We start from the raw sequence: 27,647 nt of genomic DNA on the forward strand, positions 1-27,647 counted from the left end.
TGTGTTCTACTGTGCTGCTTGTATTGTCCCCACATAACCCAGCACGCGCCAAGGGCTGGCAGACCATAAATGTAACCGTTTCAGAGAGAAATGCGACCAATGTGACGATCTCGCGTTATATCGATTCGATGGTGAATGACGAAACACGGAGATTTTCTAAGGTTTTTACTACATATTAACACTTTTCACATTTTCTCGTGTTACGTGGCTGCCTGTCCTCGGTTCATGCAAAATCTTAAGGTCCTCGGTCATGTCCAAGGCACCAAACCGACCAATAATTCAATAATCGATAACTAAAACTATAAATGTAGCTCTTCTTACTGGGCGATTGCATCAACTTAGATGCTTCTCCTGTGTTCTACTGTGCTGCTTGCATTGTCCCCACATACCGCAGCACGCGACAAGGGCTGGCAGACCATAAATGTAACCGTTTCAGAGAGAAATGCGACCAATGTGACGATCTCGCGTTATATCGATTCGATGGTGAATGACGAAACACGGAGATTTTCTAAGGTTTTTACTACATATTAACACTTTTCACATTTTTCGTGTTACGTGGCTGCCAGTCCTCGGTTCATGCAAAATCTTAAGGTCCTCGGTCATGTCCAAGGCACCAAACCGACCAATAATTGAATAATCGATAACTATAAATGTAGCTCTTCTTACTGGGCGATTGCATCAACTTAGATGCTTCTCCTGTGTTCTACTGTGAGCTTGTATTGTCCCCACATACCGCAGCACGCGACAGGGGCTGGCAGACCATTAATGTAACCGTTTCAGAGAGAGAAATGCGACCAATGAGACGATCTCGCGTTATATCGATTCGATGGTGAATGACGAAACACGGAGATTTTCTAAGGTTCTTACTAAATATTAACACTTTTCACATTTTCTCGTGTTACATGGCTGCCAGTCCTCGGTTCATGCAAAATCTTAAGGTCCTCGGTCATGTCCAAGGCACCAAACCGACCAATAATTCAATAATCGATAACTAAAACTATAAATGTAGCTCTTCTTACTGGGCGATTGCATCAACTTAGATGCTTCTCCTGTGTTCTACTGTGCTGCTTGTATTGTCCCCACATAACCCAGCACGCGACAAGGGCTGGCAGACCATAAATGCAACCGTTTCAGAGAGAAATGCGACCAATGTGACGATCTCGCGTTATATCGATTCGATGGTGAATGACGAAACACGGAGATTTTCTAAGGTTTTTACTACATATTAACACTTTTCACATTTTCTCGTGTTACGTGGCTGCCAGTCCTCGGTTCATGCAAAATCTTAAGGTCCTCGGTCATGTCCAAGGCACCAAACCGACCAATAATTCAATAATCGATAACTAAAACTATAAATGTAGCTCTTCTTACTGGGCGATTGCATCAACTTAGATGCTTCTCCTGTGTTCTGCTGTGCTGCTTGTATTGTCCCCACATACCGCAGCACGCGACAAGGGCTGGCAGACCATAAATGTAACCGTTTCAGAGAGAAATGCGACCAATGTGACGATCTCGCGTTATATCGATTCGATGGTGAATGACGAAACACGGAGATTTTCTAAGGTTTTTACTACATATTAACACTTTTCACATTTTTCGTGTTACGTGGCTGCCAGTCCTCGGTTCATGCAAAATCTTAAGGTCCTCGGTCATGTCCAAGGCACCAAACCGACCAATAATTCAATAATCGATAACTAAAACTATAAATGTAGCTCTTCTTACTGGGCGATTGCATCAACTTAGATGCTTCTCCTGTGTTCTACTGTGAGCTTGTATTGTCCCCACATACCGCAGCACGCGACAAGGGCTGGCAGACCATAAATGTAACCGTTTCAGAGAGAAATGCGACCAATGTGACGATCTCGCGTTATATCGATTCGATGGTGAATGACGAAACACGGAGATTTTCTAAGGTTTTTACTACATATTAACACTTTTCACATTTTCTCGTGTTACGTGGCTGCCAGTCCTCGGTTCATGCAAAATCTTAAGGTCCTCAGTCGTGTCCAAGGCACCAAACCGACCAATAATTCAATAATCGATAACTAAAACTATAAATTTAACTGTTCTTATTGGGCGATTGCATCAACTTAGATGCTTCTCCTGTGTTCTACTGTGCTGCTTGTATTGTCCCCACATAACCCAGCACGCGACAAGGGCTGGCAGACCATAAATGCAACCGTTTCAGAGAGAAATGCGACCAATGTGACGATCTCGCGTTATATCGATTCGATGGTGAATGACGAAACACGGAGATTTTCTAAGGTTTTTACTACATATTAACACTTTTCACATTTTCTCGTGTTACGTGGGTACCAGTCCTTGGTTCATGCAAAATCTTAAGGTCCTCGTTCATGTCCAAGGCACCAAACCGACCAATAATTCAATAATCGATAACTAAAACTATAAATGTAGCTCTTCTTACTGGGCGATTGCATCAACTTAGATGCTTCTCCTGTGTTCTACTGTGCTGCTTGTATTGTCCCCACATACCGCAGCACGCGACAAGGGCTGGCAGACCATAAATGTAACCGTTTCAGAGAGAAATGCGACCAATGTGACGATCTCGCGTTATATCGATTCGATGGTGAATGACGAATACGGAGATTTTCTAAGGTTTTTACTACATATTAACACTTTTCACATTTTCTCGTGTTACGTGGCTGCCAGTCCTCGGTTCATGCAAAATCTTAAGGTCCTCGGTCATGTCCAAGGCACCAAACCGACCAATAATTCAATAATCGATAACTAAAACTATAAATGTAGCTCTTCTTACTGGGCGATTGCATCATCTTAGATGCTTCTCCTGTGTTCTACTGTGCTGCTTGTATTGTCCCCACATAACCCAGCACGCGACAAGGGCTGGCAGACCATAAATGCAACCGTTTCAGAGAGAAATGCGACCAATGTGACGATCTCGCGTTATATCGATTCGATGGTGAATGACGAAACACGGAGATTTTCTAAGGTTTTTACTACATATTAACACTTTTCACATTTTCTCATGTTACGTGGCTGCCAGTCCTCGGTTCATGCAAAATCTTAAGGTCCTCGGTCATGTCCAAGGCACCAAACCGACCAATAATTCAATAATCGATAACTAAAACTATAAATGTAGCTCTTCTTACTGGGCGATTGCATCAACTTAGATGCTTCTCCTGTGTTCTACTGTGCTGCTTGTATTGTCCCCACATACCGCAGCAATCGACAAGGGCTGGCAGACCACAAATGTAACCGTTTCAGAGAGAAATGCGACCAATGTGACGATCTCGCGTTATATCGATTCGATGGTGAATGACGAAACACGGAGATTTTCTAAGGTTTTTACTACATATTAACACTTTTCACATTTTCGCGTGTTACGTGGCTGCCAGTCCTCGGTTCATGCAAAATCTTAAGGTCCTCGGTCATGTCCAAGGCACCAAACCGACCAATAATTCAATAATCGATAACTAAAACTATAAGTGTAGCTCTTCTTACAGGGCGATTGCATCAACTTAGATGCTTCTCCTGTGTTCTACTGTGCTGCTTGTATTGTCCCCACATACCGCAGCACGCGACAAGGGCTGGCAGACCATAAATGCAACCGTTTCAGAGAGAAATGCGACCAATGTGACGATCTCGCGTTATATTGATTCGATGGTGAATGACGAAACACGGAGATTTTCTAAGGTTTTTACTACATATTAACACTTTTCACATTTTCTCGTGTTACGTGGGTACCAGTCCTCGGTTCATGCAAAATCTTAAGGTCCTCGTTCATGTCCAAGGCACCAAACCGACCAATAATTCAATAAACGATAACTAAAACTATAAATGTAGCTCTTCTTACTGGGCGATTGCATCAACTTAGATGCTTCTCCTGTGTTCTACTGTGCTGCTTGTATTGTCCCCACATACCGCAGCACGCGACAAGGGCTGGCAGACCATAAATGTAACCGTTTCAGAGAGAAATGCGACCAATGTGACGATCTCGCGTTATATCGATTCGATGGTGAATGACGAATACGGAGATTTTCTAAGGTTTTTACTACATATTAACACTTTTCACATTTTCTCGTGTTACGTGGCTGCCAGTCCTCGGTTCATGCAAAATCTTAAGGTCCTCGGTCATGTCCAAGGCACCAAACCGACCAATAATTCAATAATCGATAACTAAAACTATAAATGTAGCTCTTCTTACTGGGCGATTGCATCATCTTAGATGCTTCTCCTGTGTTCTACTGTGCTGCTTGTATTGTCCCCACATAACCCAGCACGCGACAAGGGCTGGCAGACCATAAATGCAACCGTTTCAGAGAGAAATGCGACCAATGTGACGATCTCGCGTTATATCGATTCGATGGTGAATGACGAAACACGGAGATTTTCTAAGGTTTTTACTACATATTAACACTTTTCACATTTTCTCATGTTACGTGGCTGCCAGTCCTCGGTTCATGCAAAATCTTAAGGTCCTCGGTCATGTCCAAGGCACCAAACCGACCAATAATTCAATAATCGATAACTAAAACTATAAATGTAGCTCTTCTTACTGGGCGATTGCATCAACTTAGATGCTTCTCCTGTGTTCTACTGTGCTGCTTGTATTGTCCCCACATACCGCAGCAATCGACAAGGGCTGGCAGACCACAAATGTAACCGTTTCAGAGAGAAATGCGACCAATGTGACGATCTCGCGTTATATCGATTCGATGGTGAATGACGAAACACGGAGATTTTCTAAGGTTTTTACTACATATTAACACTTTTCACATTTTCGCGTGTTACGTGGCTGCCAGTCCTCGGTTCATGCAAAATCTTAAGGTCCTCGGTCATGTCCAAGGCACCAAACCGACCAATAATTCAATAATCGATAACTAAAACTATAAGTGTAGCTCTTCTTACAGGGCGATTGCATCAACTTAGATGCTTCTCCTGTGTTCTACTGTGCTGCTTGTATTGTCCCCACATACCGCAGCACGCGACAAGGGCTGGCAGACCATAAATGTAACCGTTTCAGAGAGAAATGCGACCAATGTGACGATCTCGCGTTATATCGATTCGATGGTGAATGACGAAACACGGAGATTTTCTAAGGTTTTTACTACATATCAACACTATTCACATTTTTCGTGTTACGTGGCTGCCAGTCCTCGGTTCATGCAAAATCTTAAGGTCCTCGGTCATGTCCAAGGCACCAAACCGACCAATAATTCAATAATCGATAACTAAAACTATAAATGTAGCTCTTCTTACTGGGCGATTGCATCAACTTAGATGCTTCTCCTGTGTTCTACTGTGAGCTTGTATTGTCCCCACATACCGCAGCACGCGACAAGGGCTGGCAGACCATAAATGTAACCGTTTCAGAGAGAAATGCGACCAATGTGACGATCTCGCGTTATATCGATTCGATGGTGAATGACGAAACACGGAGATTTTCTTAGGTTTTTACTACATATTAACACATTTCACATTTTCTCGTGTTACGTGGCTGCCAGTCCTCGGTTCATGCAAAATCTTAAGGTCCTCGGTCATGACCAAGGCACCAAACCGACCAATAATTAAATAATCGATAACTAAAACTATAAATGTAGCTCTTCTTACTGGGCGATTGCATCAACTTAGATGCTTCTCCTGTGTTCTACTGTGCTGCTTGTATTGTCCCCACATACCGCAGCACGCGACAAGGGCTGGCAGACCATAAATGTAACCGTTTCAGAGAGAAATGCAACCAATGTGACGATCTCGCGTTATATCGATGCGATGGTGAATGACGAAACACGGAGATTTTCTAAGGTTTTTACTACATATTAACACTTTTCACATTTTTCGTGTTACGTGGCTGCCAGTCCTCGGTTCATGCAAAATCTTAAGGTCCTCGGTCATGTCCAAGGCACCAAACCGACCAATAATTCAATAATCGATAACTAAAACTATAAATGTAGCTCTTCTTACTGGGCGATTGCATCAACTTAGATGCTTCTCCTGTGTTCTACTGTGAGCTTGTATTGTCCCCACATACCGCAGCACGCGACAAGCGTTGGCAGACCATAAATGTAACCGTTTCAGAGAGAAATGCGACCAATGTGACGATCTCGCGTTATATCGATTCGATGGTGAATGACGAAACACGGAGATTTTCTAAGGTTTTTACTACATATTAAAACTTTTCACATTTTCTCGTGTTACGTGGCTGCCAGTCCTCGGTTCATGCAAAATCTTAAGGTCCTCGGTCATGTCCAAGGCACCAAACCGACCAATAATTCAATAATCGATAACTAAAACTATAACTGTAGCTCTTCTTACTGGGCGATTGCATCAACTTAGATGCTTCTCCTGTGTTCTACTGTGCTGCTTGTATTGTCCCCACATACCGCAGCACGCGACAAGGGCTGGCAGACCATAAATGTAACCGTTTCAGAGAGAAATGCGACCAATGTGACGATCTCGCGTTATATCGATTCGATGGTGAATGACGAAACACGGAGATTTTCTAAGGTTTTTACTACATATTAACACTTTTCACATTTTCTCGTGTTACGTGGGTACCAGTCCTCGGTTCATGCAAAATCTTAAGGTCCTCGGTGATGTCCAAGGCACCAAACCGACCAATAATTCAATAATCGATAACTAAAACTATAAATGTAGCTCTTCTTACTGGGCGATTGCATCAACTTAGATGCTTCTCCAGTGTTCTACTGTGCTGCTTGTATTATCCCCACATAACCCAGCACGCGACAAGGGCTGGCAGACCATAAATGCAACCGTTTCAGAGAGAAATGCGACCAATGTGACGATCTCGCGTTATATCGATTCGATGGTGAATGACGAAACACGGAGATTTTCTAAGGTTTTTACTACATATTAACACTTTTCACATTTTCTCGTGTTACGTGGCTGCCAGTCCTAGGTTCATGCAAAATCTTAAGGTCCTCGGTCATGTCCAAGGCACCAAACCGACCAATAATTCAATAATCGATAACTAAAACTATAAATGTAGCTCTTCTTACTGGGCGATTGCATCAACTTCGATGCTTCTCCTGTGTTCTACTGTGCTGCTTGTATTGTCCCCACATACCGCAGCACGCGACAAGGGCTGGCAGACCATAAATGTAACCGTTTCAGAGAGAAATGCGACCAATGTGACGATCTCGCGTTATATCGATTCGATGGTGAATGACGAAACACGGAGATTTTCTAAGATTTTTACTACATATTAACACTTTTCACATTTTTCGTGTTACGTGGCTGCCAGTCCTCGGTTCATGCAAAATCCTAAGGTCCTCGGTCATGTCCAAGGCACCAAACCGACCAATAATTCAATAATCGATAACTAAAACTATAAATGTAGCTCTTCTTACTGGGCGATTGCATCAACTTAGATGCTTCTCCTGTGTTCTACTGTGAGCTTGTATTGTCCCCACATACCGCAGCACGCGACAAGGGCTGGCAGACCATAAATGTAACCGTTTCAGAGAGAAATGCGACCAATGTGACGATCTCGCGTTATATCGATTCGATGGTGAATGACGAAACACGGAGATTTTCTAAGGTTTTTACTACATATTAACACTTTTCACATTTTCTCGTGTTACGTGGCTGCCAGTCCTCGGTTCATGCAAAATCTTAAGGTCCTCGGTCATGTCCAAGGCACCAAACCGACCAATAATTCAATAATCGATAACTAAAACTATAAATGTAGCTCTTCTTACTGGGCGATTGCATCAACTTAGATGCTTCTCCTGTGTTCTACTGTGCTGCTTGTATTGTCCCCACATAACCTAGCACGCGCCAAGGGCTGGCAGACCATAAATGTAACCGTTTCAGAGAGAAATGCGACCAATGTGACGATCTCGCGTTATATCGATTCGATGGTGAATGACGAAACACGGAGATTTTCTAAGGTTTTTACTACATATTAACACTTTTCACATTTTCTCGTGTTACGTGGCTGCCAGTCCTCGGTTCATGCAAAATCTTAAGGTCCTCGGTCATGTCCAAGGCACCAAACCGACCAATAATTCAATAATCGATAACTAAAACTATAAATGTAGCTCTTCCTACTGGGCGATTCCATCAACTTAGATGCTTCTCCTGTGTTCTACTGTGCTGCTTGTATTGTCCCCACATACCGCAGCACGCGACAAGGGCTGGCAGACCATAAATGTAACCGTTTCAGAGAGAAATGCGACCAATGTGACGATCTCGCGTTATATCGATTCGATGGTGAATGACGAAACACGGAGATTTTCTAAGGTTTTTACTACATATTAACACTTTTCACATTTTCTCGTGTTACGTGGCTGCCAGTCCTCGGTTCATGCAAAATCTTGAGGTCCTAGGTCATGTCCAAGGCACCAAACCGACCAATAATTCAATAATCGATAACTAAAACTATAAATGTAGCTCTTCTTACTGGGCGATTGCATCAACTTAGATGCTTCTCCTGTGTTCTACTGTGCTGCTTGTATTGTCCCCACATACCGCAGCACGCGACAAGGGCTGGCAGACCATAAATGCAACCGTTTCAGAGAGAAATGCGACCAATGTGACGATCTCGCGTTATATCGATTCGATGGTGAATGACGAAACACGGAGATTTTCTAAGGTTTTTACTACATATTAACACTTTTCACATTTTCTCGTGTTACGTGGCTGCCAGTCCTCGGTTCATGCAAAATCTTAAGGTCCTCGGTCATGTCCAAGGCACCAAACCGACCAATAATTCAATAATCGATAACTAAAACTATAAATGTAGCTCTTCTTACTGGGCGATTGCATCAACTTAGATGCTTCTCCTGTGTTCTACTGTGCTGCTTGAATTGTCCCCACATACCGGAGCACGCGACATGGGCTGGCAGACCATAAATGTAACCGTTTCAGAGAGAAATGCGACCAATGTGACGACCTCGCGTTATATCGATTCGATGGTGAATGACGAAACACGGAGATTTTCTAAGGTTTTTACTACATATTAACACTTTTCACATTTTCTCGTGTTACGTGGCTGCCAGTCCTCGGTTCATGCAAAATCTTAAGGTCCTCGGTCATGTCCAAGGCACCAAACCGACCAATAATTCAATAATCGATAACTAAAACTATAAATGTAGCTCTTCTTACTGGGCGATTGCATCAACTTAGATGCTTCTCCTGTGTTCTACTGTGCTGCTTGTATTGTCCCCACATAACCCAGCACGCGCCAAGGGCTGGCAGACCATAAATGTAACCGTTTCAGAGAGAAATGCGACCAATGTGACGATCTCGCGTTATATCGATTCGATGGTGAATGACGAAACACGGAGATTTTCTAAGGTTTTTACTACATATTAACACTTTTCACATTTTCGCGTGTTACGTGGCTGCCAGTCCTCGGTTCATGCAAAATCTTAAGGTCCTCGGTCATGTCGAAGGCACCAAACCGACCAATAATTCAATAATCGATAACTAAAACTATAAATGTAGCTCTTCTTACTGGGCGATTGCATCAACTTAGATGCTTCTCCTGTGTTCTACTGTGCTGCTTGTATTGTCCCCACATAACCCAGCACGCGACAAGGGCTGGCAGACCATAAATGCAACCGTTTCAGAGAGAAATGCGACCAATGTGACGATCTCGCGTTATATCGATTCGATGGTGAATGACGAAACACGGATTTTTTCTAAGGTTTTTACTACATATTAACACTTTTCACATTTTCTCGTGTTACGTGGCTGCCAGTCCTCGGTTCATGCAAAATCTTAAGGTCCTCGGTCATGTCCAAGGCACCAAACCGACCAATAATTCAATAATCGATAACTAAAACTATAAATGTAGCTCTTCTTACTGGGCGATTGCATCAACTTAGATGCTTCTCCTGTGTTCTACTGTGCTGCTTGTATTGTCCCCACATACCGGAGCACGCGACATGGGCTGGCAGACCATAAATGTAACCGTTTCAGAGAGAAATGCGACCAATGTGACGACCTCGCGTTATATCGATTCGATGGTGAATGACGAAACACGGAGATTTTCTAAGGTTTTTACTACATATTAACACTTTTCACATTTTCTCGTGTTACGTGGCTGCCAGTCCTCGGTTCATGCAAAATCTTAAGGTACTCGGTCATGTCCAAGGCACCAAACCGACCAATAATTCAATAATCGATAACTAAAACTATAAATGTAGCTCTTCTTACTGGGCGATTGCATCAACTTAGATGCCTCTCCTGTGTTCTACTGTGCTGCTTGTATTGTCCCCACATAACCCAGCACGCGCCAAGGGCTGGCAGACCATAAATGTAACCGTTTCAGAGAGAAATGCGACCAATGTGACGATCTCGCGTTATATCGATTCGATGGTGAATGACGAAACACGGAGATTTTCTAAGGTTTTTACTACATATTAACACTTTTCACATTTTCTCGTGTTACGTGGCTGCCTGTCCTCGGTTCATGCAAAATCTTAAGGTCCTCGGTCATGTCCAAGGCACCAAACCGACCAATAATTCAATAATCGATAACTAAAACTATAAATGTAGCTCTTCTTACTGGGCGATTGCATCAACTTAGATGCTTCTCCTGTGTTCTACTGTGCTGCTTGCATTGTCCCCACATACCGCAGCACGCGACAAGGGCTGGCAGACCATAAATGTAACCGTTTCAGAGAGAAATGCGACCAATGTGACGATCTCGCGTTATATCGATTCGATGGTGAATGACGAAACACGGAGATTTTCTAAGGTTTTTACTACATATTAACACTTTTCACATTTTTCGTGTTACGTGGCTGCCAGTCCTCGGTTCATGCAAAATCTTAAGGTCCTCGGTCATGTCCAAGGCACCAAACCGACCAATAATTGAATAATCGATAACTATAAATGTAGCTCTTCTTACTGGGCGATTGCATCAACTTAGATGCTTCTCCTGTGTTCTACTGTGAGCTTGTATTGTCCCCACATACCGCAGCACGCGACAGGGGCTGGCAGACCATTAATGTAACCGTTTCAGAGAGAGAAATGCGACCAATGAGACGATCTCGCGTTATATCGATTCGATGGTGAATGACGAAACACGGAGATTTTCTAAGGTTCTTACTAAATATTAACACTTTTCACATTTTCTCGTGTTACATGGCTGCCAGTCCTCGGTTCATGCAAAATCTTAAGGTCCTCGGTCATGTCCAAGGCACCAAACCGACCAATAATTCAATAATCGATAACTAAAACTATAAATGTAGCTCTTCTTACTGGGCGATTGCATCAACTTAGATGCTTCTCCTGTGTTCTACTGTGCTGCTTGTATTGTCCCCACATAACCCAGCACGCGACAAGGGCTGGCAGACCATAAATGCAACCGTTTCAGAGAGAAATGCGACCAATGTGACGATCTCGCGTTATATCGATTCGATGGTGAATGACGAAACACGGAGATTTTCTAAGGTTTTTACTACATATTAACACTTTTCACATTTTCTCGTGTTACGTGGCTGCCAGTCCTCGGTTCATGCAAAATCTTAAGGTCCTCGGTCATGTCCAAGGCACCAAACCGACCAATAATTCAATAATCGATAACTAAAACTATAAATGTAGCTCTTCTTACTGGGCGATTGCATCAACTTAGATGCTTCTCCTGTGTTCTGCTGTGCTGCTTGTATTGTCCCCACATACCGCAGCACGCGACAAGGGCTGGCAGACCATAAATGTAACCGTTTCAGAGAGAAATGCGACCAATGTGACGATCTCGCGTTATATCGATTCGATGGTGAATGACGAAACACGGAGATTTTCTAAGGTTTTTACTACATATTAACACTTTTCACATTTTTCGTGTTACGTGGCTGCCAGTCCTCGGTTCATGCAAAATCTTAAGGTCCTCGGTCATGTCCAAGGCACCAAACCGACCAATAATTCAATAATCGATAACTAAAACTATAAATGTAGCTCTTCTTACTGGGCGATTGCATCAACTTAGATGCTTCTCCTGTGTTCTACTGTGAGCTTGTATTGTCCCCACATACCGCAGCACGCGACAAGGGCTGGCAGACCATAAATGTAACCGTTTCAGAGAGAAATGCGACCAATGTGACGATCTCGCGTTATATCGATTCGATGGTGAATGACGAAACACGGAGATTTTCTAAGGTTTTTACTACATATTAACACTTTTCACATTTTCTCGTGTTACGTGGCTGCCAGTCCTCGGTTCATGCAAAATCTTAAGGTCCTCAGTCGTGTCCAAGGCACCAAACCGACCAATAATTCAATAATCGATAACTAAAACTATAAATTTAACTGTTCTTATTGGGCGATTGCATCAACTTAGATGCTTCTCCTGTGTTCTACTGTGCTGCTTGTATTGTCCCCACATAACCCAGCACGCGACAAGGGCTGGCAGACCATAAATGCAACCGTTTCAGAGAGAAATGCGACCAATGTGACGATCTCGCGTTATATCGATTCGATGGTGAATGACGAAACACGGAGATTTTCTAAGGTTTTTACTACATATTAACACTTTTCACATTTTCTCGTGTTACGTGGGTACCAGTCCTCGGTTCATGCAAAATCTTAAGGTCCTCGTTCATGTCCAAGGCACCAAACCGACCAATAATTCAATAATCGATAACTAAAACTATAAATGTAGCTCTTCTTACTGGGCGATTGCATCAACTTAGATGCTTCTCCTGTGTTCTACTGTGCTGCTTGTATTGTCCCCACATACCGCAGCACGCGACAAGGGCTGGCAGACCATAAATGTATTCGTTTCAGAGAGAAATGCGACCAATGTGACGATCTCGCGTTATATCGATTCGATGGTGAATGACGAATACGGAGATTTTCTAAGGTTTTTACTACATATTAACACTTTTCACATTTTCTCGTGTTACGTGGCTGCCAGTCCTCGGTTCATGCAAAATCTTAAGGTCCTCGGTCATGTCCAAGGCACCAAACCGACCAATAATTCAATAATCGATAACTAAAACTATAAATGTAGCTCTTCTTACTGGGCGATTGCATCATCTTAGATGCTTCTCCTGTGTTCTACTGTGCTGCTTGTATTGTCCCCACATAACCCAGCACGCGACAAGGGCTGGCAGACCATAAATGCAACCGTTTCAGAGAGAAATGCGACCAATGTGACGATCTCGCGTTATATCGATTCGATGGTGAATGACGAAACACGGAGATTTTCTAAGATTTTTACTACATATTAACACTTTTCACATTTTCTCATGTTACGTGGCTGCCAGTCCTCGGTTCATGCAAAATCTTAAGGTCCTCGGTCATGTCCAAGGCACCAAACCGACCAATAATTCAATAATCGATAACTAAAACTATAAATGTAGCTCTTCTTACTGGGCGATTGCATCAACTTAGATGCTTCTCCTGTGTTCTACTGTGCTGCTTGTATTGTCCCCACATACCGCAGCAATCGACAAGGGCTGGCAGACCACAAATGTAACCGTTTCAGAGAGAAATGCGACCAATGTGACGATCTCGCGTTATATCGATTCGATGGTGAATGACGAAACACGGAGATTTTCTAAGGTTTTTACTACATATTAACACTTTTCACATTTTCGCGTGTTACGTGGCTGCCAGTCCTCGGTTCATGCAAAATCTTAAGGTCCTCGGTCATGTCCAAGGCACCAAACCGACCAATAATTCAATAATCGATAACTAAAACTATAAGTGTAGCTCTTCTTACAGGGCGATTGCATCAACTTAGATGCTTCTCCTGTGTTCTACTGTGCTGCTTGTATTGTCCCCACATACCGCAGCACGCGACAAGGGCTGGCAGACCATAAATGTAACCGTTTCAGAGAGAAATGCGACCAATGTGACGATCTCGCGTTATATCGATTCGATGGTGAATGACGAAACACGGAGATTTTCTAAGGTTTTTACTACATATCAACACTATTCACATTTTTCGTGTTACGTGGCTGCCAGTCCTCGGTTCATGCAAAATCTTAAGGTCCTCGGTCATGTCCAAGGCACCAAACCGACCAATAATTCAATAATCGATAACTAAAACTATAAATGTAGCTCTTCTTACTGGGCGATTGCATCAACTTAGATGCTTCTCCTGTGTTCTACTGTGAGCTTGTATTGTCCCCACATACCGCAGCACGCGACAAGGGCTGGCAGACCATAAATGTAACCGTTTCAGAGAGAAATGCGACCAATGTGACGATCTCGCGTTATATCGATTCGATGGTGAATGACGAAACACGGAGATTTTCTAAGGTTTTTACTACATATTAACACTTTTCACATTTTCTCGTGTTACGTGGCTGCCAGTCCTCGGTTCATGCAAAATCTTAAGGTCCTCGGTCATGTCCAAGGCACCAAACCGACCAATAATTCAATAATCGATAACTAAAACTATTAATGTAGCTCTTCTTACTGGGCGATTGCATTAACTTAGATGCTTCTCCTGTGTTCTACTGTGCTGCTTGTTTTGTCCCCACATAACCCAGCACGCGCCAAGGGCTGGCAGACCATAAATGTAACCGTTTCAGAGAGAAATGCGACCAATGTGACGATCTCGCGTTATATCGATTCGATGGTGAATGACGAAACACGGAGATTTTCTAAGGTTTCTACTACATATTAACACTTTTCACATTTTCTCGTGTTACGTGGCTGCCAGTCCTCGGTTCATGCAAAATCTTAAGGTCCTCGGTCATGTCCAAGGCACCAAACCGACCAATAATTCAATAATCGATAACTAAAACTATAAATGTAGCTCTCCTTACTGGGCGATTGCATCAACTTAGATGCTTCTCCTGTGTTCTACTGTGCTGCTTGTATTGTCCCCACATACCGCAGCACGCGACAAGGGCTGGCAGACCATAAATGTAACCGTTTCAGAGAGAAATGCGCCCAATGTGACGATCTCGCGTTATATCGATTCGATGGTGAATGACGAAACACGGAGATTTTTTAAGGTTTTTACTACATATTAACACTTTTCACATTTTCTCGTGTTACGTGGCTGCCAGTCCTCGGTTCATGGAAAATCTTAAGGTCCTCGGTCATGTCCAAGGCACCAAACCGACCAATAATTCAATAATCGATAACTAAAACTATAAATGTAGCTCTTCTTACTGGGCGATTGCATCAACTTAGATGCTTCTCCTGTGTTCTGCTGTGCTGCTTGTATTGTCCCCACATACCGCAGCACGCGACAAGGGCTGGCAGACCATAAATGTAACCGTTTCAGAGAGAAATGCGACCAATGTGACGATCTCGCGTTATATCGATTCGATGGTGAATGACGAAACACGGAGATTTTCTAAGGTTTTTACTACATATTAACACTTTTCACATTTTTCGTGTTACGTGGCTGCCAGTCCTCGGTTCATGCAAAATCTTAAGGTCCTCGGTCATGTCCAAGGCACCAAACCGACCAATAATTCAATAATCGATAACTAAAACTATAAATGTAGCTCTTCTTACTGGGCGATTGCATCAACTTAGATGCTTCTCCTGTGTTCTACTGTGAGCTTGTATTGTCCCCACATACCGCAGCACGCGACAAGGGCTGGCAGACCATAAATGTAACCGTTTCAGAGAGAAATGCGACCAATGTGACGATCTCGCGTTATATCGATTCGATGGTGAATGACGAAACACGGAGATTTTCTAAGGTTTTTACTACATATTAACACTTTTCACACTTTCTCGTGTTACGTGGCTGCCAGTCCTCGGTTCATACAAAATCTTAAGGTCCTCAGTCGTGTCCAAGGCACCAAACCGACCAATAATTCAATAATCGATAACTAAAACTATAAATTTAGCTATTCTTACTGGGCGATTGCATCAACTTAGATGCTTCTCCTGTGTTCTACTGTGCTGCTTGTATTGTCCCCACATAACCCAGCACGCGACAAGGGCTGGCAGACCATAAATGCAACCGTTTCAGAGAGAAATGCGACCAATGTGACGATCTCGCGTTATATCGATTCGATGGTGAATGACGAAACACGGAGATTTTCGAAGGTTTTTACTACATATTAACACTTTTCACATTTTCTCGTGTTACGTGGGTACCAGTCCTCGGTTCATGCAAAATCTTAAGGTCCTCGTTCATGTCCAAGGCACCAAACCGACCAATAATTCAATAATCGATAACTAAAACTATAAATGTAGCTCTTCTTACTGGGCGATTGCATCAACTTAGATGCTTCTCCTGTGTTCTGCTGTGCTGCTTGTATTGTCCCCACATACCGCAGCACGCGACAAGGGCTGGCAGACCATAAATGTAACCGTTTCAGAGAGAAATGCGACCAATGTGACGATCTCGCGTTATATCGATTCGATGGTGAATGACGAAACACGGAGATTTTCTAAGGTTTTTACTACATATTAACACTTTTCACATTTTCTCGTGTTACGTGGGTACCAGTCCTCGGTTCATGCAAAATCTTAAGTTCCTCGGTCATGTCCAAGGCACCAAACCGACCAATAATTCAATAATCGATAACTAAAACTATAAATGTAGCTCTTCTTACTGGGCGATTGCATCAACTTAGATGCTTCTCCTGTGTTCTACTGTGCTGCTTGTATTGTCCCCACATACCGCAGCACGCGACAAGGGCTGGCAGACCATAAATGTAACCGTTTCAGAGAGAAATGCGACCAATGTGACGATCTCGCGTTATATCGATTCGATGGTGAATGACGAAACACGGAGATTTTCTAAGGTTTTTACTACATATTAACACTTTTCACATTTTCTCGTGTTACGTGGGTACCAGTCCTCGGTTCATGCAAAATCTTAAGGTCCTAGGTCATGTCCAAGGCACCAAACCGACCAATAATTCAATAATCGATAACTAAAACTATAAAAGTAGCTCTTCTTACTGGGCGATTGCATCAACTTAGATGCTTCTCCTGTGTTCTACTGTGCTGCTTGTATTGTCCCCACATAACCCAGCACGCGACAAGGGCTGGCAGTCCATAAATGCAACCGTTTCAGAGAGAAATGCGACCAATGTGACGATCTCGCGTTATATCGATTCGATGGTGAATGGCGAAACACGGAGATTTTCTAAGGTTTCTACTACATATTAACACTTTTCACATTTTCTCGTGTTACGTGGCTGCCAGTCCTCGGTTCATGCAAAATCTTAAGGTCCTCGGTCATGTCCAAGGCACCAAACCGACCAATAATTCAATAATCGATAACTAAAACTATAAATGTAGCTCTTCTTACTGGGCGATTGCATCAACTTAGATGCTTCTCCTGTGTTCTACTGAGCTGCTTGTATTGTCCCCACATACCGCAGCACGCGACAAGGGCTGGCAGACCATAAATGTAACCGTTTCAGAGAGAAATGCGCCCAATGTGACGATCTCGCGTTATATCGATTCGATGGTGAATGACGAAACACGGAGATTTTCTAAGGTTTTTACTACATATTAACACTTTTCACATTTTCTCGTGTTACGTGGCTGCCAGTCCTCGGTTCATGCAAAATCTTAAGGTCCTCGGTCATGTCCAAGGCACCAAACCGACCAATAATTCAATAATCGATAACTAAAACTATAAATGTAGCTCTTCTTACTGGGCGATTGCATCAACTTAGATGCTTCTCCTGTGTTCAACTGTGCTGCTTGTATTGTCCCCACATACCGCAGCACGCGACAAGGGCTGGCAGACCATAAATGTAACCGTTTCAGAGAGAAATGCGACCAATGTGACGATCTCGCGTTATATCGATTCGATGGTGAATGACGAAACACGGTGATTTTCTAAGGTTTTTACTACATATTAACACTTTTCACATTTGTCGTGTTACGTGGCTGCCAGTCCTCGGTTCATGCAAAATCTTAAGGTCCTCGGTCATGTCCAAGGCACCAAACCGACCAATAATTCAATAATCGATAACTAAAACTATAAATGTAGCTCTTCTTACTGGGCGATTGCATCAACTTAGATGCTTCTCCTGTGTTCTACTGTGAGCTTGTATTGTCCCCACATACCGCAGCACGCGACAAGGGCTGGCAGACCATAAATGTAACCGTTTCAGAGAGAAATGCGACCAATGTGACGATCTCGCGTTATATCGATTCGATGGTGAATGACGAAACACGGAGATTTTCTAAGGTTTTTACTACATATTAACACTTTTCACATTTTCTCGTGTTACGTGGCTGCCAGTCCTCGGTTCATGCAAAATCTTAAGGTCCTCGGTCATGTCCAAGGCACCAAACCGACCAATAATTCAATAATCGATAACTAAAACTATAAATGTAGCTCTTCTTACTGGGCGATTGCATCAACTTAGATGCTTCTCCTGTGTTCTACTGTGCTGCTTGTATTGTCCCCACATACCGCAGCACGCGACAAGGGCTGGCAGACCATAAATGTAACCGTTTCAGAGAGAAATGCGACCAATGTGACGATCTCGCGTTATATCGATTCGATGGTGAATGACGAAACACGGAGATTTTCTAAGGTTTTTACTACATATTAACACTTTTCACATTTTCTCGTGTTACGTGGCTGCCAGTCCTCGGTTCATGCAAAATCTTAAGGTCCTCGGTCATGTCCAAGGCACCAAACCGACCAATAATTCAATAATCGATAACTAAAACTATAAATGTAGCTCTTCTTACTGGGCGATTGCATCAACTTAGATGCTTCTCCTGTGTTCTACTGTGCTGCTTGTATTGTCCCCACATACCGCAGCACGCGACAAGGGCTGGCAGACCATAAATGTAACCGTTTCAGAGAGAAATGCGACCAATGTGACGATCTCGCGTTATATCGATTCGATGGTGAATGACGAAACACGGAGATTTTCTTAGGTTTTTACTACATATTAACACTTTTCACATTTTCTCGTGTTACGTGGCTGCCAGTCCTCGGTTCATGCAAAATCTTAAGGTCCTCGGTCATGTCCAAGGCACCAAACCGACCAATAATTCAATAATCGATAACTAAAACTATAAATGTAGCTCTTCTTACTGGGCGATTGCATCAACTTAGATGCTTCTCCTGTGTTCTACTGTGCTGCTTGTATTGTCCCCACATACCGCAGCACGCGACAAGGGCTGGCAGACCATAAATGTAACCGTTTCAGAGAGAAATGCAACCAATGTGACGATCTCGCGTTATATCGATGCGATGGTGAATGACGAAACACGGAGATTTTCTAAGGTTTTTACTACATATTAACACTTTTCACATTTTTCGTGTTACGTGGCTGCCAGTCCTCGGTTCATGCAAAATCTTAAGGTCCTCGGTCATGTCCAAGGCACCAAACCGACCAATAATTCAATAATCGATAACTAAAACTATAAATGTAGCTCTTCTTACTGGGCGATTGCATCAACTTAGATGCTTCTCCTGTGGTCTACTGTGCTGCTTGTATTGTCCCCACATAACCCAGCACGCGACAAGGGCTGGCAGACCATTAATGTAACCGTTTCAGAGAGAAATGCGACCAAAGTGACGATCTCGCGTTATATCGATTCGATGGCGAATGACGAAACACGGAGATTTTCTAAGGTTTTTACTACATATTAACACTTTTCACATTTTCTCGTGTTACGTGGCTGCCAGTCCTCGGTTCATGCAAAATCTTAAGGTCCTCGGTCATGTCCAAGGAACCAAACCGACCAATAATTCAATAATCGATAACTAAAACTATAAATGTAGCTCTTCTTACTGGGCGATTGCATCAACTTAGATGCTTCTCCTGTGTTCTACTGTGCTGCTTGTATTGTCCCCACATAGCGCAGCACGCGACAAGGGCTGGCAGACCATAAATGTAACCGTTTCAGAGAGAAATGCGACCAATGTGACGATCTCGCGGTATATCGATTCGATGGTGAATGACGAAACACGGAGATTTTCTAAGGTTTTTACTACATATTAACACTTTCCACATTTTCTCGTGTTACGTGGGTACCAGTCCTCGGTTCATGCAAAATCTTAAGGTCCTCGGTCATGTCCAAGGCACCAAACAGACCAATAATTCAATAATCGATAACTAAAACTATAAATGTAGCTCTTCTTACTGGGCGATTCCATCAACTTAGATGCTTCTCCTGTGTTCTGCTGTGCTGCTTGTATTGTCCCCACATACCGCAGCACGCGACAAGGGCTGGCAGACCATAATTGTAACCGTTTCAGAGAGAAATGCGACCAATGTGACGATCTCGCGTTATATCGATTCGATGGTGAATGACGAAACACGGACATTTTCTAAGGTTTTTACTACATATTAACACTTTTCACATTTTCTCGTGTTACGTGGCTGCCAGTCCTCGGTTCATGCAAAATCTTAAGGTCCTCGGTCATGTCCAAGGCACCAAACCAACCAATAATTCAATAATCGATAGCTAAAACTATAAATGTAGCTCTTCTTACTGGGCGATTGCATCAACTTAGATGCTTCTCCTGTGTTCTACTGTGCTGCTTGTATTGTCCCCACATACCGCAGCACGCGACAAGGGCTGGCAGACCATAAATGTAACCTTTTCAGAGAGAAATGCGCCCAATGTGACGATCTCGCGTTATATCGATTCGATGGTGAATGACGAAACACGGAGATTTTCTAAGGTTTTTACTACATATTAACACTTTTCACATTTTCTCGTGTTACGTGGCTGCCAGTCCTCGGTTCATGCAAAATCTTAAGGTCCTCGGTCATGTCCAAGGCACCAAACCGACCAATAATTCAATAATCGATAACTAAAACTATAAATGTAGCTCTTCTTACTGGGCGATTGCATCAACTTAGATGCTTCTCCTGTGTTCTACTGTGCTGCTTGTATTGTCCCCACATACCGCAGCACGCGACAAGGGCTGGCAGACCATAAATGTAACCGTTTCAGAGAGAAATGCGCCCAATGTGACGATCTCGCGTTATATCGATTCGATGGTGAATGACGAAACACGGAGATTTTCTAAGGTTTTTACTACTTATTAACACTTTTCACATTTGTCGTGTTACGTGGCTGCCAGTCCTCGGTTCATGCAAAATCTTAAGGTCCTCGGTCATGTCCAAGGCACCAAACCGACCAATAATTCAATAATCGATAACTAAAACTATAAATGTAGCTCTTCTTACTGGGCGATTGCATCAACTTAGATGTTTCTCCTGTGTTCTACTGTGAGCTTGTATTGTCCCCACATACCGCAGCACGCGACAAGGGCTGGCAGACCGTAAATGTAACCGTTTCATAGAGAAATGCGACCAATGTGACGATCTCGCGTTATATCGATTCGATGGTGAATGACGAAACACGGAGATTTTCTAAGGTTTTTACCACATATTAACACTTTTCACATTTTCTCGTGTTACGTGGCTGCCAGTCCTCGGTTCATGCAAAATCTTAAGGTCCTCGGTCATGTCCAAGGCACCAAACCGACCAATAATTTAATAATCAATAACTAAAACTATAAATGTAGCTCTTCTTACTGGGCGATTGCATCAACTTAGATGCTTCTCCTGTGTTCTACTGTGCTGCTTGTATTGTCCCCACATACCGCAGCAATCGACAAGGGCTGGCAGACCATAAATGTAACCGTTTCAGAGAGAAATGCGACCAATGTGACGATCCCGCGTTATATCGATTCGATGGTGAATGACGAAACACTGAGATTTTCTAAGGTTTTTACTACATATTAACACTTTTCACATTTTCTCGTGTTACGTGGCTGCCAGTCCTCGGTTCATGCAAAATCTTAAGGTCCTCGGTCATGTCCAAGGCACCAAACCGACCAATAATTCAATAATCGATAACTAAAACTATAAATGTAGCTCTTCTTACTGGGCGATTGCATCAACTTAGATGCTTCTCCTGTGTTCTACTGTGCTGCTTGTATTGTCCCCACATGCCGCAGCACGCGACAAGGGCTGGCAGACCATAAATGTAACCGTTTCAGAGAGAAATGCGACCAATGTGACGATCTCGCGTTATATCGATTCGATGGTGAATGACGAAACACGGAGATTTTCTAAGGTTTTTACTACATATTAACACTTTTCACATTTTTCGTGTTACGTGGCTGCCAGTCCTCGGTTCATGCAAAATCTTAAGGTCCTCGGTCATGTCCAAGGCACCAAACCGACCAATAATTCAATAATCGATAACTAAAACTATAAATGTAGCTCTTCTTACTGGGCGATTGCATCAACTTAGATGCTTCTCCTGTGTTCTACTGTGAGCTTGTATTGTCCCCACATACCGCAGCACGCGACAAGGGCTGGCAGACCATAAATGTAACCGTTTCAGAGAGAAATGCGACCAATGTGACGATCTCGCGTAATATCGATTCGATGGTGAATGACGAAACACGGAGATTTTCTAAGGTTTTTACTACATATTAACACTTTTCACATTTTCTCGTGTTACGTGGGTACCAGTCCTCGGTTCATGCAAAATCTTAAGTTCCTCGGTCATGTCCAAGGCACCAAACCGACCAATAATTCAATAATCGATAACTAAAACTATAAATGTAGCTCTTCTTACTGGGCGATTGCATCAACTTAGATGCTTCTCCTGTGTTCTACTGTGCTGCTTGTATTATCCCCACATACCGCAGCACGCGACAAGGGCTTGCAGACCATAAATGTAACCGTTTCAGAGAGAAATGCGACCAATGTGACGATCTCGCGTTATATCGATTCGATGGTGAATGACGAAACACGGAGATTTTCTAAGGTTTTTACTACATATTAACACTTTTCACATTTTCTCGTGTTACGTGGCTGCCAGTCCTCGGTTCATGCAAAATCTTAAGGTCCTAGGTCATGTCCAAGGCACCAAACCGACCAATAATTCAATAATCGATAACTAAAACTATAAATGTAGCTCTTCTTACTGGGCGATTGCATCAACTTAGATGCTTCTCCTGTGTTCTACTGTGCTGCTTGTATTGTCCCCACATAACCCAGCACGCGACAAGGGCTGGCAGTCCATAAATGCAACCGTTTCAGAGAGAAATGCGACCAATGTGACGATCTCGCGTTATATCGATTCGATGGTGAATGACGAAACACGGAGATTTTCTAAGGTTTCTACTACATATTAACACTTCTCACATTTTCTCGTGTTACGTGGCTGCCAGTCCTCGGTTCATGCAAAATCTTAAGGTCCTCGGTCATGTCCCAGGCACCAAACCGACCAATAATTCAATAATCGATAACTAAAACTATAAATGTAGCTCTTCTTACTGGGCGATTGCATCAACTTAGATGCTTCTCCTGTGTTCTACTGTGCTGCTTGTATTGTCCCCACATACCGCAGCACGCGACAAGGGCTGGCAGACCATAAATGTAACCGTTTCAGAGAGAAATGCGCCCAATGTGACGATCTCGCGTTATATCGATTCGATGGTGAATGACGAAACACGGAGATTTTCTAAGGTTTTTACTACATATTAACACTTTTCACATTTTCTCGTGTTACGTGGCTGCCAGTCCTCGGTTCATGCAAAATCTTAAGGTCCTCGGTCATGTCCAAGGCACCAAACCGACCAATAATTCAATAATCGATAACTAAAACTATAAATGTAGCTCTTCTTACTGGGCGATTGCATCAACTTAGATGCTTCTCCTGTGTTCTACTGTGCTGCTTGTATTGTCCCCACATACCGCAGCACGCGACAAGGGCTGGCAGACCATAAATGTAACCGTTTCAGAGAGAAATGCGCCCAATGTGACGATCTCGCGTTATATCGATTCGATGGTGAATGACGAAACACGGAGATTTTCTAAGGTTTTTACTACATATTAACACTTTTCACATTTTTCGTGTTACGTGGCTGCCAGTCCTCGGTTCATGCAAAATCTTAAGGTCCTCGGTCATGTCCAAGGCACCAAACCGACCAATAATTCAATAATCGATAACTAAAACTATAAATGTAGCTCTTCTTACTGGGCGATTGCATCAACTTAGTGTTTCTCCTGTGTTCTACTGTGAGCTTGTATTGTCCCCACATACCGCAGCACGCGACAAGGGCTGGCAGACCGTAAATGTAACCGTTTCATAGAGAAATGCGACCAATGTGACGATCTCGCGTTATATCGATTCGATGGTGAATGACGAAACACGGAGATTTTCTAAGGTTTTTACTACATATTAACACTTTTCACATTTTTCGTGTTACGTGGCTGCCAGTCCTCGGTTCATGCAAAATCTTAAGGCCCTCGGTCATGTCCAAGGCACCAAACCGACCAATAATTCAATAATCGATAACTAAAACTATAAATGTAGCTCTTCTTACTGGGCGATTGCATCAACTTAGATGCTTCTCCTGTGTTCTACTGTGAGCTTGTATTGTCCCCACATACCGCAGCACGCCACAAGGGCTGGCAGACCATAAATGTAACCGTTTCAGAGAGAAATGCGACCATGTGACGATCGCGCGTTATATCGATTCGATGGTGAATGACGAAACACGGAGATTTTCTAAGGTTTTTACTACATATTAACACTTTTCACATTTTCTCGTGTTACGTGGCTGCCAGTCCTCGGTTCATGCAAAATCTTAAGGTCCTCGGTCATGTCCAAGGCACCAAACCGTCCAATAATTCAATAATCGATAACTAAAACTATAAATGTAGCTCTTCTTACTGGGCGATTGCATCAACTTAGATGCTTCTCCTGTGTTCTACTGTGAGCTTGTATTGTCCCCACATACCGCAGCACGCGCCAAGGGCTGGCAGACCATAAATGTAACCGTTACAGAGAGAAATGCGACCAATGTGACGATCTCGCGTTATATCGATTCGATGGTGAATGACGAAACACGGAGATTTTCTAAGGTTTTTACTACATATTAACACTTTTCACATTTTCTCGTGTTACGTGGGTACCAGTCCTCGGTTCATGCAAAATCTTAAGTTCCTCGGTCATGTCCAAGGCACCAAACCGACCAATAATTCAATAATCGATAACTAAAACTATAAATGTAGCTCTTCTTACTGGGCGATTGCATCAACTTAGATGCTTCTCCTGTGTTCTACTGTGCTGCTTGTATTATCCCCACATACCGCAGCACGCGACAAGGGCTTGCAGACCATAAATGTAACCGTTTCAGAGAGAAATGCGACCAATGTGACGATCTCGCGTTATATCGATTCGATGGTGAATGACGAAACACGGAGATTTTCTAAGGTTTTTACTACATATTAACACTTTTCACATTTTCTCGTGTTACGTGGCTGCCAGTCCTCGGTTCATGCAAAATCTTAAGGTCCTAGGTCATGTCCAAGGCACCAAACCGACCAATAATTCAATAATCGATAACTAAAACTATAAATGTAGCTCTTCTTACTGGGCGATTGCATCAACTTAGATGCTTCTCCTGTGTTCTACTGTGCTGCTTGTATTGTCCCCACATAACCCAGCACGCGACAAGGGCTGGCAGTCCATAAATGCAACCGTTTCAGAGAGAAATGCGACCAATGTGACGATCTCGCGTTATATCGATTCGATGGTGAATGACGAAACACGGAGATTTTCTAAGGTTTCTACTACATATTAACACTTCTCACATTTTCTCGTGTTACGTGGCTGCCAGTCCTCGGTTCATGCAAAATCTTAAGGTCCTCGGTCATGTCCCAGGCACCAAACCGACCAATAATTCAATAATCGATAACTAAAACTATAAATGTAGCTCTTCTTACTGGGCGATTGCATCAACTTAGATGCTTCTCCTGTGTTCTACTGTGCTGCTTGTATTGTCCCCACATACCGCAGCACGCGACAAGGGCTGGCAGACCATAAATGTAACCGTTTCAGAGAGAAATGCGCCCAATGTGACGATCTCGCGTTATATCGATTCGATGGTGAATGACGAAACACGGAGATTTTCTAAGGTTTTTACTACATATTAACACTTTTCACATTTTCTCGTGTTACGCGGCTGCCAGTCCTCGGTTCATGCAAAATCTTAAGGTCCGCGGTCATGTCCAAGGCACAAAACCGACCAATAATTCAATAATCGATAACTAAAACTATAAATGTAGCTCTTCTTACTGGGCGATTGCATCAACTTAGATGCTTCTCCTGTGTTCTACTGTGCTGCTTGTATTGTCCCCACATACCGCAGCACGCGACAAGGGCTGGCAGACCATAAATGTAACCGTTTCAGAGAGAAATGCGCCCAATGTGACGATCTCGCGTTATATCGATTCGATGGTGAATGACGAAACACGGAGATTTTCTAAGGTTTTTACTACATATTAACACTTTTCACATTTGTCGTGTTACGTGGCTGCCAGTCCTCGGTTCATGCAAAATCTTAAGGTCCTCGGTCATGTCCAAGGCACCAAACCGACCAATAATTCAGTAAACGATAACTAAAACTATAAATGTAGCTCTTCTTACTGGGCGATTGCATCAACTTAGATGTTTCTCCTGTGTTCTACTGTGAGCTTGTATTGTCCCCACATACCGCAGCACGCGACAAGGGCTGGCAGACCGTAAATGTAACCGTTTCATAGAGAAATGCGACCAATGTGACGATCTCGCGTTATATCGATTCGATGGTGAATGACAAAACACGGAGATTTTCTAAGGTTTTTACTACATATTAACACTTTTCACATTTTCTCGTGTTACGTGGCTGCCAGTCCTCGGTTCATGCAAAATCTTAAGGTCCTCGGTCATGTCCAAGGCACCAAACAGACCAATAATTTAATAATCAATAACTAAAACTATAAATGTAGCTCTTCTCACTGGACGATTGCATCAACTTAGATGCTTCTCCTGTGTTCTACTGTGCTGCTTGTATTGTCCCCACATAACCCAGCACGCGACAAGGGCTGGCAGACCATAAATGTAACCGTTTCAGAGAGAAATGCGACCAATGTGACGATCTCGCGTTATATCGATTCGATGGTGAATGACGAAACACTGAGATTTTCTAAGGTTTTTACTACATATTAACACTTTTCACATTTTCTCGTGTTACGTGGCTGCCAGTCCTCGGTTCATGCAAAATCTTAAGGTCCTCGGTCATGTCCAAGGCACCAAACCGACCAATAATTCAATAATCGATAACTAAAACTATAAATGTAGCTCTTCTTACTGGGCGATTGCATCAACTTAGATGCTTCTCCTGTGTTCTACTGTGCTGCTTGTATTGTCCCCACATACCGCAGCACGCGACAAGGGCTGGCAGACCATAAATGTAACCGTTTCAGGGAGAAATGCGACCAATGTGACGATCTCGCGTTATATCGATTCGATGGTGAATGACGAAACACGGAGATTTTCTAAGGTTTTTACTACATATTAACACTTTTCACATTTTCTCGTGTTACGTGGCTGCCAGTCCTCGGTTCATGCAAAATCTTAAGGTCCTCGGTCATGTCCAAGGCACCAAACCGACCAATAATTCAATAATCGATAACTAAAACTATAAATGTAGCTCTTCTTACTGGGCGATTGCATCAACTTAGATGCTTCTCCTGTGTTCTACTGTGAGCTTGTATTGTCCCCACATACCGCAGCACGCGACAAGGGCTGGCAGACCATAAATGTAACCGTTTCAGAGAGAAATGCGACCAATGTGACGATCTCGCGTTATATCGATTCGATGGTGAATGACGAAACACGGAGATTTTCTAAGGTTTTTACTACATATTAACACTTTTCACATTTTCTCGTGTTACGTGGCTGCCAGTCCTCGGTTCATGCAAAATCTT

Source organism: Schistocerca nitens, chromosome 12, assembly GCF_023898315.1.
Source record: "Schistocerca nitens isolate TAMUIC-IGC-003100 chromosome 12, iqSchNite1.1, whole genome shotgun sequence".
NCBI classification, from domain to species: Eukaryota; Metazoa; Arthropoda; class Insecta; order Orthoptera; family Acrididae; genus Schistocerca; species Schistocerca nitens.